The following is a 15965-nucleotide window of genomic DNA, read 5'->3' on the forward strand; positions in this document are numbered from 1 at the left end:
TACCATGCCACTGTTGTTATTACTTGATTCTAGTTACATGTGTAGGCTACATTGCACTAGAAAATACAAACAAATGGGAAAAGATAGGTATGGCATGGGAAGCCAGACGTGAAACAATAGATTCACATAGCAGGCTGATGGTAGGGCCAGGAGTAATTTGAGTATCTCTGAGTTATAATCCAGTATTTTGTCCACAAGATCCTATTTCACTTTGTGCTTGTCTTCTCTGCATTTCTTCGTCCTTCACTGAGTGAACAGAGTGAAAGGGATGCACTCTTTAGTTAGTGTTGTTATCCGATGAGTCTCAGGTGGATTACCCTAATGATAGAATATTCGAATCATAGAATAGTTTGGGTTGGAAGGGGCTTTAAAGGTCATTTAATTCCACCCCCCCTGCCATGGGCAGGGACACCTTTCACTAGATCAGGTTGCTCAGAACCCCATCCAGCCCTTGAACACTTCAAGGGATGGGTCATCCACAACTTCTCTGGGCAATGTGCCTCACCACCCACACAGTAAAAAATTTCTTCCTAACATCTTAACTAAAACTTCATTTTGAAGACATTCCCCCTTATTCCATCACTACATTCCCTTGCAAAAAGTTCCTCACCATCTTCCTTGCAGGCTCCCTTCAGGAACTTCAAGGTCACAATTAAGTCACCCTTTCTCTTTTCCAGGCTGAACAATCCTGATTCTCTCAACCTTTTCTAATAGGAGAGGTGCTACATCTCTGCAATCATCTTGGTGGCCCTCCTCTGGACTATCTCCAACAGGCTGATGTCCTTCCTGTGCTGGGGATGCCAGACCTGGATGCAGTACTCCAGGTGAGGTAGGTGAATATTCTAAGGAGTATTATGTGAGAGTATTTTTTGTTCTCATCCCCTCAAGCACAATGCCTATTTCCTAAATAGAGATCAGGCTTTACTAAGGTACAGAGCTGCCTCTTTGAAGCCCAGGGAGAAATGATTAGGTATCAGTTTTGATGTTTTGGGATTATGGGGTCTTCTGCCTTCCATAAAATTACTTACATCATGTATTTTTATATTTATACATAATTTGAGGCCACTTGATCCGACGTAGGAAGCTGAGCTAACCTTTATGATCAGCTGTTTGATATGAATATTCCTAAAACCTATATCTTGCCAGCTGTTCAGTAACCATATATCCTTTAAACTATCCAGTCCCCTTTTTATTTGCCTTATTAAAATTTCTTCTTACCTCTTTCGTGAATCAAGACAAGTGCTCAAGCAACATATAAAATGGTATCTCACATATATATATATATTTATATACATATACATATATACACACACCTATATATTTGTATATATATCTATCTATATATAAAATAAATGAGATCTATAGATTTATGGCAGAGATGGGTTAATGTCACATAGAGCATTTGGTACTGTGTTTTCATATGACTGAATTTGCTGATATTTCCATTGAATGACCCATCCTATTTAGCCATATGACACTTAATAATCTCACTGCTGGAAATAATGTCAGAAGATTCTGTTAACGGTAGAGCAGTACCACATTGTAAGTTTGAGACAGTTCATTTGCTCACAATCCCTGCAGCACACTTCCATCCAGACACTGCCCATTACGTATAATCATCTGGGAGTAAAGAAGGCTCAGTGTAATATTTGGGATAGCGTAATGAAAAGTAAGAATTGTATGGATACGTTGCTAAAAGTGCTCATGTACTTGGAGTGAACATGGAAAACTGGCCAGTATCAGAGGAGAACTATAACCAGTAACTTATAGTTGATTACCATTTCTTACTTAAACGGAGGGAGAAGACACAGTTTAAGCTTTGTTTCTGTGCTCATTAATACCAGATATGTGCACACCCAGATCATCCTCTATACAGAACATGATCTGGCTCAGGTATGAGAGTTTGACAGTATTTATGTCAAATTAATCAGAGTATACAGTGTAGTGTTTTTCCTGGCCTGATGACTGCTGCAGGAAGAGAGATGATAGCTGATCTAGCATAAAATCATGCTTTTGAAATATACCAAACAAGTATGAATTGGCCAAATGAGTTTGTACTAGTTCTGCATTTTGCCTCAAGAAATAATAACATTTTTGATCTATTAAGTATGCCCCTAGAACTGTTTTTGCTGTCTTCCCAGCTGAATTTACAAAGAAATAGACTTTTCCATTTGTAACTTGTGTATACAGAAGTGGAGCTGTGCACAAAAGAATATACTTTTACTGCCTTGTAACTAAATGGAAACCCAAAAATAACCTCAACTATGCAAACGTTAAAAAAAAAGGTAACTATTTTTATTCATGCAATTACAGTTTCCTCCTGTATTTACCTACTGTATGCAAGTGAAAAAAGAAATGATTGGAGAAACAATCATACCTACCACACTCACATTGAAAAAAAATAAGTTCTTCCATAAGTAATGGAACAAATTCAATCTGTATTTCAATACATAGCAAGATAAAAACCCTTTGACCTGTAAACTTCCCATGGCTTCACACACTGTAACAGCTTCTCCCACAACCCTTCCCCTTTATTTTATCCCCGTTGAACATCACAACCTGTTATTGATTAGCCAGTTGGACATTGCCAAACGGAGTTGGCAACAAACTATTTTTTAATCTTTTTTCATCATCAGAGGCATCATTTTGACATACTCTACCTACTGATTTTCACAAACACATTGAAACTTTACTGTTTTATGATTTTACATGTGATTGAAATCGGTCAGTGGATGTATTCAGGGGAAAAAATATTCATAGGCGGAGACAGACAGCCAGGCTACTCACATAATCACATCAGTCTTTTTCAAGGAAACAAGACTTACAAAAAGAGAAAGTTGTCACAGCAGCTAGCATAATCACCTAAGTTATGAGTGGAATGAGTTCAATTAATAACTTCTATGACCCTGGGATTCACAAAGGTACTTAGCAAGTTATTTTTCACATAACTTTTGATATCAGTTCCAGGAGTCAGATACACAAACCTGTACTATCCAGCTTTTGAAAAGACTCAGGTGCCTCAGGATTGGACTTTACAATCACTTACAGACTAAGGGAGTAACTAGAAATATAACTGAGATATATGAGCTCAGGGGAAATACAGGTGTGGGTGTAAAAGGCAGTTAACCTCATAGCTGAATGAAAATTGAATTTCCATAAGAAGACAGCTAGCTTTCTTCATCAGTTATGTGAGACATCTAGAGAGACTTTGCTTCCAACAATCAGTTAATTGCTTAAATAAAATAGGATGGATCTAGCCTCAAATGGGGCAAGAGAAAATAGTTAAAAACTTAGACTCACAAAGTAGAAAACAGTGGCAGATGATTTGAAATCCCATCTATCTCCTCAATAGTTCTGCCAACCTTGCAAGTCCTCCCTCCGTGAGGGTAGGATCCATGGAGAAGTGCTCTTTCCTGCCCTTCCCTCCATTGCAAATGACAGGCTTGCAGTCATCTTTTCAAACTGATTTGGGAGTGGTGATAGCTTAAAGGGGTTAGAGTAATTGCTGGTGAGCAACGAAGTCTAGAGCATTTGTGTCCTGAGGAAATTCAACCTCAAAACTCCCATCCAAATGGAATGTTTCCTTACTAAAAAGCGCCCTTTTATAAAGCCCTCTTGACACAGCATGTTCACATAACAACACTGGAGCTCTGCAGTCTGAGTTAAAAGGTGATTGTTAAGGAACTGAACTGTGTTGAAATTTTACATATGCCTGACATAATACTTCATCTGAGTCTTATAATATAATCTGATATGAGAGAAAAAAAGCTAAAATATTAACACTGTCTCCTATTGCCATTCTTTAAAGTGACTTAAAACTTTCTCTTGACTAATCCCATTTGTAAGGCTTATAGAGTTGGGAAAGTAAGGCAGGAGGACAAAATGTAAAGTGGGACTATGGAAGCAAACCTTTGTGTTATTTCCTTATTTGATCTTTTCCAGATTTACCTTTTGATTTACAGGCTTGTACAACACTGATTAGATTCACTTGTCATTTACCCTCATGAAAATGTGCTTAAACAGAGTTATAGCAGAGCTGTACTATTGGGGAAGGCAGAAGATTATGTATAGTGATGTTTGGAGGTAGGTCATTAGGCTGAGCTTTATCTTCTTCAATAGTGATTCAGAGATGAAAAAAACCGCCAACAATGATACACTGTTCATAAGTTTTATTTATCTTTTCCACATAATTATTTTTTTCTTTCAACAAGAATTAAAGTGCTCTTTCTTTTTTGTCTTCTGCTCCTGTCAGTTTGAGTTGTTGAAAGGAGCCAGACTGACTGTGTTGGAGTTTAAAATCCTTTAATTACCCACCAAACAGGTTATGTGTGGACAGCACAAGTGTAAGCTTCCTCATGCCACCCTGACAGTGCATGCAACCAAGCTCTCAGAGCTTGAGAGAGAGTCTGCCAGTCTTGCTGAGTGAAAGAAAAACATAAGACCAGATCAACACCTAGTGAAAACTGACTTTGCTCCAAAAACCTGAGCAGCTTTAAGCTCTGTATCTTTGATTTGATCTAGCTATTCGGAGGAAGAAATAATCAGTGGAAATTAGCTCTCTGTAAAAATGATTGGTTATTTGCAAGTAGAAAACTGACTGATACCACTTAACTGCATTAGGTTGCAGATAGTCTTATTGCATTTGCTTAAATATTAATGCAGCGTGTCTCTAACATTTGAATTTGAAGTACCTTCCATCTTTTTATCAATCTCCATAAAATGGTACTTCCTTAAAATCTTATATATATTCCCACTTTACTTTAACCTAAATCCTCTAGTTCTGGTCTCTTCAACAAACTCAAATAGATCATCAAGCTTAATTTTATAATAATCTTCAGCTAGTTTAAATACCTCAGTCATGTCACCTCTTAATCATCTTTATTATTCTTCCAAGTCTAAATAATTTTCTCCTCATCTGTAAACTCTTCCATTCTATTTATCACCTCAGTTTCTCTGCATTCTGCTGTCTTAGTTTCTGTTTTCTTTTATATACATTGACCTTATTTAAACAGCATGGGCCAAATTCTAATCTCAGTCATAGTATTCTAAATCCAGAGTGAGTGACTTCAGTGACTCAGGTTTTGATTTGATGTCAATGGATTTACTTCAGATTTACTCTGCTATAACTAAGCTCACAATCTTGCACTCTGGTGTTTAAAACTCAAATCTCAAAATACCCTTGTGTTTTTGTTATTCACTTTCTTTTGAGTCCAATTATCATTCTCTTGACTTCCTTAAAAAAGAAAACCATATAGAAAATTAAAGGGGAAGTGCCACTCTGCCTCATTTGATACTTATTCAGTTCTAGAAGTCTCTGCCGGTAAATGACCACCTGAAGTCATGTGCATATGTTGTGTAGAAGTTAATGCCTTTTCATGTGTTGTGAGGGTTTCATTCCAAGTTTAAATAAATTCCTGGGAATGAAGAGTCATCACAAATTCTGGTACCTCCTCTTTTACCTACACAGATTTTCTGGGACTTGCTTCCTTGCGTGTAGACATATATCAACTCACTTTCTCCTAGAGTGGTCCAGATTTTAGAAAGCAATCTAGGACAGATTTATTCTCATATGACATTCAGATATTATACTGGCAAGTGAGTTTAGAAACTAGACGCTAGAATAGAATGCAATAAATTCAATTTTTGAAGTCTACAGGTGTGCTAGGATTTTTTTCTCTTTTCTTTATGCTCTGCTTTTCCTAATGTGTGATTGAGGTTTAATGTAAAAATGAAGAATCTGTTTTTAGTCCACCCTCTTTTAAAAAGCATATCTATTATGCAAATCACCATAACCTTGACAGAGTGGTGAGGTGACTTTAACATGTTTATATGATAATTTTTGAAATGGAAAAAGAATTTACAGGAAATTGAAATGATGACATGCAGCAAGTTTTTTCAAAAGCAGATTCTCAACTGAAAAAACAGAAGAGAAATTCTTGGTTATGTAAGAGGATTCATTCACTTTATGGAGAGTTTAAGAAGAAATAATTTTTTAAATATTATCCACTCTTTCAATGTTGTCTTCCCCTCTAACTCTTTGATGGTACCGATCGGTTAAAAGAGCTCCTTGTTAGGTTTGGCAGTCCTGCTCTTTACTTTCTTCTGAGTTCCTCCTATCCAATGGGGAAGTTGAGAACTTGCTTCATTTCAGTTTGTGCCCTAACGATAAACAGAGTATTTCATTCATAGATCTGTGCGTTGAGATAGAGCAAAACCTCTGGAAGAAGTTCAGAATAAAACCAGTAACTGCTTATACAAACATTATAGGATTCTCCATTTGCCTGGAGATTTCTAAGACAGACACAGAGCTTCTGACAGCCTTGAAAAAGCTCATGCTTTAGATATGTACTTCCTTTACAAATAGCTGAAATGGACTCAAGTATTTCTTCCTGCATTCTTTCCAGATGATTTACTATTGCCCCTCTCAAGAGCTTACTTCTTATGGGACAGGACTCCCTTCCATAGGAGTCTTCCTATCAAATCAGGTCCTTCCAGGTACAGCTGATTTTCTGTCTATATATTCTTTCACCCCAGAGAGCCACAAAGTGTTTTACACACTGAAGGGAATCACTTTGCCAATCCATTGCTAAGGAGAAACTTGGCAACTCGTTAACAATGCACAGCATTGTAGCACAACACCTGCTGTCTTCAAATGAAAGAAAAAAAATCCTATATCCAATTGAAGCTTCAGGGAGTTATTTTTTTAAGTAGGGAGAATGCAATTACTCAAACTTCATCACTGTTCTACCCAATGATTTTTAATTACCTTAGTTTTATGTCTCTTGTGCAACCATTCATGTCTAGGATCATTGGCTCTCCTTTTCTGCTGAGTAGGAGGATAAACTGCTGAAGGTACAACTGGTTCTGCAGGCCCCTTTCAGCTGGGTCTGAGCAGGTCATTATCTCAACCTGTCCATCCTCTGATCACCCATGTGAAAATGGCAAATGATACTGCCCCATGTTACAGCTGGGAAACTTGAACATTCAATGAATCGTCAAAATTTACACAAGAAAGACAGTGCTGCTAACCCTCATTCATTCTTTCTCTATGAATCACTAAAACAGCTTCCGTTACAGTTTTCTCTGAAGTTGGTTATGTGTATACATTTTATTCTCATGTACATGTTATAAAACCTGAAACCTCAGCCTTAGATAACCAGATATAATTAGTTATTTCCTTAAGAACCTGTGTTTAAGAATCCAAAATTTAACATGAGAGAAAATCTGATTCTGTTTCAATAATAGTTTTACATTTTTTTATCTAGCACATTCAGCCACTATCAGTGATTTATCCTCCTGTAAATGGAAAAGGAATATGTACCATTTATTTTCATAGAAGTTTCCTTGGTTGTGTTAATTGTAGACTGATGATGCTGAGGCCTCTGAACCCAGAGAATACTTCTGTTTTTCAGAAGTCAGGAAATATTTTTGAACTGATTAACATATACTCTGCTCCTCCCTTCTTCTGGATGTGTTCTGAGCTGCCCTTTATGTGACCTTTTCCTTTATTGGGTTACTGATTATATTTGTCATTCTATAGAAAAATTAGATGTTCATCACTGTACTGCATGGGGCCTTCTCCATACAGACTGACCTCATCAGAGTTTTGTTCCTCTATTTGAAGTCTTAAAATAATAAAAAAAGAGAAACAGAAACTCAGTCCATGTACCCATGAAATCTATTAGAAAGTTACTTAAAGAAAATTACTGTTATGTGCTCAAAAAAACCCCACATATAAACAAAAACCCCAACAAAAAACAAAATGCAAAAATCCCAGAGAAATACTGTGGCACTTATTTTGCAGGAACACTGTGCAATGACATCTAAAACATTTCTCCAAGTCATTATATATGATAAAGAGGACTTAATTCTGAGCAGCCTGAACTATAGAGTACTTATATGTTTCACAAAGTACAAAAGCAGTTAAAGTGCAAATGAACATGCTAGTAAGGGGATATCCTTTGGTTACACTTACCTAGCAGTTCATAAGGAAAGATGTTTGAATGGTCAAGATGCCTACAGACCTTGCACGAGTCTGGTCAGCTGTGACAACTCCTCAGCTCTTAGCTGGGATGGGCAGTTCTGAAGGGATGTTGGCAGGTTAGAATGTCAAAGCATGAGACTGAGGCACTGAGGTGGGTGATCGTGCACACACCTAAGATGGATATCTAGAAAGATAAATCTCCAGTATGGCCACAGTTTTTCACAGGGCAATTCAGAAAGCCCAACCATTGAATTAAAAATGCATTAAATCTTCTCTGTGTGTGTTGTCATCAGTTATTGCGAGAACATTTCCCCAGGGTTATATCACTTCCAGAATTTTCCCTTCTATCAGGCCAATATCCCAACTTCTGTAACTAAAGCTACATGTGAAAGAATGTTAGAGGGTCTCAGAGTTATTGATGCACCTTGGATTGGCAGTTCTGTGACTTGCAGAAGATGTGGATGAATAGTTAAACAATGTGTATAGTAATAGTTACCATAATAGCACAGCTTGTAATTTTTCAATTAAATGTTCTCTTCTACTGTATGTCATCCAAGATGGGCTGTATTGCAGGACTTCTGATCAGAGGAGGACGAGAAGAATAGAGAGTTACTAAACCAACTCTGCTGGCCAGCCAAAAGGATGACTACCCAGAGGGAAGAGGGGTGGATTGGAGAAGAAGGGTGGAGAACAGAGATTCTACAATGGTAATGTGCTGGCAGAACTCTTCACTGGCAGTCAAATAACAAAGGATTTTGTGATCTTCTGTCACTTGCATAAAGAGAAGCACATGTACAGAGTGACAGCAGCTTGGGTCTAAGGTTCTCAGGTCCCTCTTCCATTATCAGGCAATGGACACCACATTCTTCCTTGGCTATTGTTTTTAATAAAGTCTTATGCCATATTGTTTACATCTGATGCCTTTTCAGCACAGACCATTCTTTTCGTCTCAAAACATCCCCTTATTTCATGTTCTTTTGTTATGTGATGAGTGGAGACATGTAATACAAACTTTTCATTTCATCCATCTTTATAGCTGTATTCAGTAACCAAGCTTGATTATTAAATTTGAGCCTTATTCTGCATCAATCTACTCCTGTGCTATGTTCTCAGGCCAAGTCGCCTAAGCAGACCATAAACCAGATGTGATTCTTAACTATTTCAGGACTTAATTTTGCCACTTGGTTTGGATCACAGAGAAGTTTTTAGCCTGCAGTCTTTGATGCCTTATGTTTGCCTTCATAAAAATTATATAGAAAGTTATAAAAGAGTGATAAGGCCTTCCAGTTTTACCACCAAATGGAAAAGTTGTCTACACAAAGAATTTATAACCATCTTGTAGCAATTTCTAGGATCTAAAATCATTTTAGATGATTATGCATTAGAGATGTTGAAAAGAATGTAAACCTACCAGTTTCTATGCAAGAATCATGAGAACCAACTCTATTTCCCACTTTTATATACCAAAGGCCTCTCTTCAAACCCCACTTACATGCTGAGATACATTGACTTCAATAGGACAACTTACGTGAGTAGGAAAGATTTGAATGAATGAGGGTTTCAGGCATGGGATATAAGATCAAGAAGCATGAAAGCCTTTTAGTTAATTCACTTCAGCATCACTAATACTGAGAGACTGAAAAATTTTAGTTATGATTAATGACATTGGGATTTTTTTTCAAAAGATAAAGTCGGGATTCTTTGTAAGTCTTTTTGCCTGTTTTTAAAATGTGATAGATACCTTTAAAACATCTTTAAAAAATATTACTAAAATGTTGCATATTCAAAAAAAAAATCGGTGACAGAGAGACTTTAAGCCAAGCTTTCTAGACATTGGGTGCTGTATTGAAAGCTTCCTTTTGGAAATGGGTGTATTTAAAACCATGAATGCTTCCAAAGTCTTTTGTGTATATGAATTTTGTGACAACAAAAATTTTGTTGTATTTTATCCTGTAAGGGTTAGTAAAAATGTAGTTTGTAGAAAAATGTAATGATTTTAAAAGGAAAGCTTAGAAACATTTTTACTGCCAAAGATTAAAGCAACAAATAACCTCATACTAGGCATCTGCACTACCCTCCCATCGTTCACTAATATCCTTTTGGTAGACAATAGCATTTTTGTCTCAGCAACTTAAGCCCACCCAGTTGTGAACATAAGTTAAGAAACATTGATACACAGAAGGAAAAATTGCACTAACCTCTACCTTTGATATGATAGTGCTTTCACTCAGTAGGTTGCATATAGTTTACTTGTAGTAATAAACTCTTTGCACAATAAGTGCTGTTGCAACATCCTGCGATTAACAGGGCTATTTCATACACTTAATGAAGCTAAGCAATGGAAATAATAAGGCAATTTACAAATACTAAAACAAAAAGATGTATTTCCTTACATATGTAGGTTGTGTTCTGATCCATTTATGCTTCTGCTGATTTCTGTTGAAGCATGAAAAAGGTTGTAAATCATATTTGACATACATCCCATGGGTCAACCACCACTCTTCTAAGATAGCTGAATGGAATGGGAATAACCACTTTTGGAGGCAGAACATGAAAAAGAAACTGTGATGTACAGGCAGAAAACCACTTAAAAATGATCGACAGCTTAAACTCAGTTGCTTACACCTCTTTTTTCAATCCAGGCAAGGAAATGGTAGAACAGAACAGCAAAATGGCAATCCTTCATGAACTTTTTTCATGAACTTGCCATGGGATGGGCCCCAGCAAGGTCAGAGACTGCTTCAGGAGTGCAGGGAATATGTTAGGGTATTCACTGGAATGGTGATCTGAGAGAGAGGCAACTGGTCCCATCTGTTCTTATTTTTGAGGACCAAATAACGTCTTTCACTGTTGAAAATTCAGGAGCCTCTATTGCTCGCAGCATGGCAATACAGATATTTTATATGTTCATGTGAACAAAAGCTCTTTAAGGAAGTATTATAGAAAGAGTGAGACATAGCTGTTAATAATTTCTATTTCTGTTGTATGCACTCTATGAATTTACTAATGTAGACCCAGTTTTGCCCCTAATTCAGATGATGACCCAGTCCAGTGGCACTAGGAGCAAACCATGAAGGTGTTCGGTATACCACCCTCTCAACCCCATAAGCATATGATGAAGATGCTCTCACATACCCAGGCAGAAATGTTATGACATCCAGCACATCTGCAAATGGAATGGCTGTGTTTGCACCTGCTCTTTTATCTAGGCTGCCTTTTCCTATTTCAATCAAGTTCCACCCATGTCCTCTCTTTTCTCTCTCTCTTAGGCATTTGCTATAACCAAGAGAAAAGAGCAGCCTGACGCTTCTAAGCAGGGATGTAACTTGGTATTTGTTGAAGTGGTCGACAGTGATGACAGCAAAAAAAGGCAACTCCCACTGCTTGCAAAACTCATCCACCCTCTCCTGCTGTCCAGACTGGCACTGCCCATGCCAGGAGCAAGTAACACGAATTCCTGTGAGATACAGCATCTATCCCATGTTGCCTTCATGTACTGCTGCCACTCAAACACTCGCATCAGGATACAGAAAATAGCAGATACTTGTATGCATGCATGCTTGCACATATGTGTATGTGTAACCATGTATATGTATATTAATGCATTAACTCATTTGTAGATGAAGAGCAATCAGCAATGTCATGACATCATGGGGGCTTGTAATTGCACATCAATCTGGACTCTGTGCCTTGATCTGCAGGCTCACATTACTGGCAATAACATTTCTGGTGTAATCATGCATATACTTCGTATTCCTCTGGCCAGGATGAAGCTGTAGGAGCTAATGTATTCTGAGTCAGACCAACTGCCGCTCATGAAGGGAAAAAAAGACTTGCTTGAGTAACCGTAATAATTGGAAAATTATTTTGATAGCCTGAAACAATCTAATATATTACAGAATTTTATTAAAATAATATCAAATCAAATTAACTGCTATTCCATAATGAATTAGGTAACAAGGTAGGCAGATATTAATCGGCCTTGGCTCCCAGGCAGGGGAGCCAGGAATTTATTAGCTCTTGCGGCTTGTGTGAGGGTGAAGACAGAAATCAGTATCACAGGCTGCAAGGGAAGCCCCTGAGACAGCTCAGCTTTTACTTTTTTCTCACTTTCACTTTATAATCCATCATTAAACACTTGTATTTCTTTTATGTGGGGTCTTATGAAATTTTTAATTTTTTAATTGCTTTGTGATTTAATAATGAGGATTTTTTGTGCATGTATGTGTGTGCATAGCATGTGTAACTCAGCTGCCAATATTAGAATTAACTCACCTTTGTCCACTTATGGCTCACCTTTATGAAAGAAAAAAGTCATTTTATAACTTGTCTATTTACCAGCAGAGAGATTGCCAAGTTCATAAGCATCGTGGCATCAATAACTGGGTTTAATTGGCTACTAGACCTGTTCTATCCTATCCTATCCTATCCTATCCTATCCTATCCTATCCTATCCTATCCTATCCTATCCTATCCTATCCTATCTTATCCTATCCTATGCTATCCTAAAGGAGGAATGGAGGAACAGTGGACAGAAAGCATGGGATAAGAGGTAAATTAGGGTGTAGTGTCCCACAGTGAGAAGTTAGTGATAGTTAGCACTACATACTTAGGAAATGATGGGGGTATGCCTTGGTCATTATTTTTTGTTGGCATCAGAATTTGCTATGAACAGCACTAAGTTCACTTCATGCTGCTTTGTGTGGTCTGTTGCTGTTTCCTGGCTGGGTGGTGGTCCTAACAGCTGCATGAGTGGCAGAGAGCTGGAACCTGATTTTTTGTGCTAGGTTTCTCTATGTACAGAGAGATAGATTCCCCCTTAGTCTGAACTATGACAAGTGAAGTTACAAATAACGCCAGTACTAGCAAGAAAGAAGGCACTTATTTGATTCAAAAAAAATCTCATGAGAAAAACAACTTTTGGAGCTGGAGCTTATTAAGTCATGACAGTAAATGAATCTGGAGTGGTGTGTTCTTGGAGGCTGGCTGTTTTGGGTGGTTGATTGAAAAACAGCAATGGATACAATAACAGAGATAAGAGCAGCAGGTAAATTGAGTAAGAGAAAACTGTCGGTAGAACCAGACCTCTGTTTCCTTGAAATAAGCTGATTTGGAGTCCCAGATTTGGAAAAGAGGTGAGAAAATTAAGGTGAGAGGGGACAATTATGTTTCTGAAATATCCTCCGGATATTTGAAAAAAAGCTGGAGGAGCAGCTCTGTCTCTGCATCCTGTCTCTGTATCTGTCTCTGTATCCTGTCCCAGAAGAGAACTCAGGCTTGTTCATGGGACTTCTCAGCCAAGAGGCGGATGCGAAGCTGATGTTTCACTTGCACTCCACATTTTGAAAAATTATGTCTAGTTTGGTTTTCATATATGTAAAGGCAAAAAGTGTCCAGAGCTTCTTCCTGCTTCCAAAAGTTCTGCATCTGACCAGGGCCAGTTGATGTCTTTTTTTGTGATCCTGCTGAAGAGGAAGGAGAGGGTGACGCTGGTGCTATTCTGAAACATGAGCTCCGTGTGTCCCAAGCCGTCTTGTTTTCTGCAGTTTTTCTCATAATTCTGGTCTATGCTGGCTTTACTTCATAAACAATAGGCATTCTCAGCACTGATATTTTCTGTTCCCTTCTTGGTTTGTGTCTGTGGAAAGGATATAAAAACAGAGAGAGTCAGAAGGAGAGAAGCCTCCAGTGCCCTTTTCAGACACAGCACAAAATTGATTGTGATGAGATACATGAGACCAATGAAATCTGTATTGCAGAGCAGCATCAGACCAATCTATTACACCTCTCCCAGGTTACTGCCCAGGTACTGATCTGATGCCTCCAGTTCTTGTATTATTACTGTCATGCTTTCTCTTTGATTATCTCCTGCCTCCTTTTCCCTTACTTGGCACTTTTATTTGGACATGGAATTTCTTGAGCATTTCAGGGAAAGTCAGGGAGACACCAAAGAGGAGAAGCAATTGAAGTACCCATCTTTCTGGTAGGAGTTGGACAATAGAAAGTAACTTTGTGCCAGCCATTAACCATTAGACATGGCTATTAATAGAACAAAAGTATCTCCTCACCTCAGGGATATTGTAGATCCTTTTTCAGTGAAAACTTATGTTCTTGCAAGAAGAGCATAATGATAGGCGGGAAGGTGCTCAGATGAGGTTGAAATAAGGCATGTCCAATTTGGGAAACACTGATGAATGAAAGTGTGTGCTGCAACTGCAGTCTTTCCATAGAGAAGGGGGAAAAAAGGGTAGCGTTCTTTAGAGAACCACATTTTTGGGGGTTTAGTGATATCACTGCATACTCCTCTCAGGCCTTTGAACGAAAAGCCCAGCTATTACCCCTAGTGAGAAATCTAGTTTTGTTCTGACAAATGTAGGCACAGTGTTTTACTCCAACAACTGCTTTTGTTCAAATATGAAAGCAGTTCTAAAGAAAAATATCTCTTGGCATTAGAGTTGCCTTTAGACTTTTAGCATATGAAAGAATTGGAAGAATGTGTTTCCTTGATGACATGGGATGTTCAGTGTGTGCTGTAGTAACGTCATTTATGATAATTCATGCCATGTTATTTCTGTTTTTCTGTTGGACTTTCATGATTGTCATTTCTGGACATGACAATCTATACCTACACAAAGAAGACTGCACAAAAAATGGTTTTCTGGTAGGCTGAGGACAGAGTTCCTTAAACTTTCATACCCTACTACCTGTATTTTAGAAGCCATAGCTCTAAGCTGAGAACCATGAGGTAAGTACCACGTGGTTCAGAGAGCTGGACTGATGTGAGATGCCCACGTGTTGAAGTTGATACAGCCCATTGCAGAACTGGGTAGCAGGGCTGGGAAAGCGCCACTGGTAGACCCTGGGATATCTCATCCTTCTGTTTGCACAGCAGCCTCATGCTAGACCCATTCAGCTCTTGGTCATGTAGCAGAAACCTGATACTTCAAGGGGCCACAGGATGTAAAACTGGCACTTGAAAATTCTCAGTTGTCACGCAGGTCCCCATCTTGTCTTAAACAAATATCTAAGAATATTCTAAGGTATTAAAGCTCATACTTTGGAGGTGCAGTGATATGGAGGTCTTTTGTTTTTCATATTTTGCACATAAATAGGTTCAAATCAAAATTACAAACTTCCTAGTTAATAATTACTTCTAAGGTAATGGGATCTAATTTATACAAGCCCACTGGTTAGAGAGATAAATAAGAGACCTTAAATTCAGAATGAGGGGAATAAAGGTCAAATGCATAATGGTTGAGATCCATGTCAGGACAAATGGCCTTTTTGTCTGTATCTTCTTATAGAAAACTTTAGTTTAAAAGTTATAGTAGAGTAGTGTTAAATGGAATACTTTTATTAAATACTACACACTGACTTAAATGATGCACAAGTGGGAGTAGTAGACACTGATTAAAACTAGTTAATGTAGATTTTGTTTTTGCCATCTCCTTCCAAAAGTTAAGAGACAATTTGGTTTTGCCTGCTTTGGGAGCTACACAAAGGTGAGAAGGTTTGTTTCAGCCTGATGGAGATGAGAGAATAACAGAAGGCTTCTAAGGGATTAGCGGTGGAGATCTGGGAGGCATCTGCCTGGGGATCTGAATGTGTTAGCTCTCCCAGGGCCCACAAAACTGAAGTCTGGACTGGGCTCAAATTATGTTTCACACAATTCAATCTGAGCTCTCTGCTTCTAACCCCTTTAAGCTCTCTTTGGGGTTTAGAGTGCATTTAAATGCAATAAAACCACCAAACTCTACCTAAACAAATTATCTTCTCAGTTCTTGCCATTTGTATTTCACTCCTAACTTACCTCATTCTGTTTCTTGCACAAAGCATCCAGGTCACAAATGCAACTTCTACAAGGAATATTAATCTCTCTTCAAATATAACCAGATGGATGACTGAAGGATAAGGTAAAAAACAATGAAACCCATTCATATTGGTGTGAAATCTCACAAGTTCCAAAGTTTCTGAAGCTTCG

The sequence above is a fragment of the Lepidothrix coronata genome, unplaced genomic scaffold (assembly GCF_001604755.1).
Source record: "Lepidothrix coronata isolate B3197 unplaced genomic scaffold, Lepidothrix_coronata-1.0 Scaffold19, whole genome shotgun sequence".
NCBI lineage: Eukaryota > Metazoa > Chordata > Aves > Passeriformes > Pipridae > Lepidothrix > Lepidothrix coronata.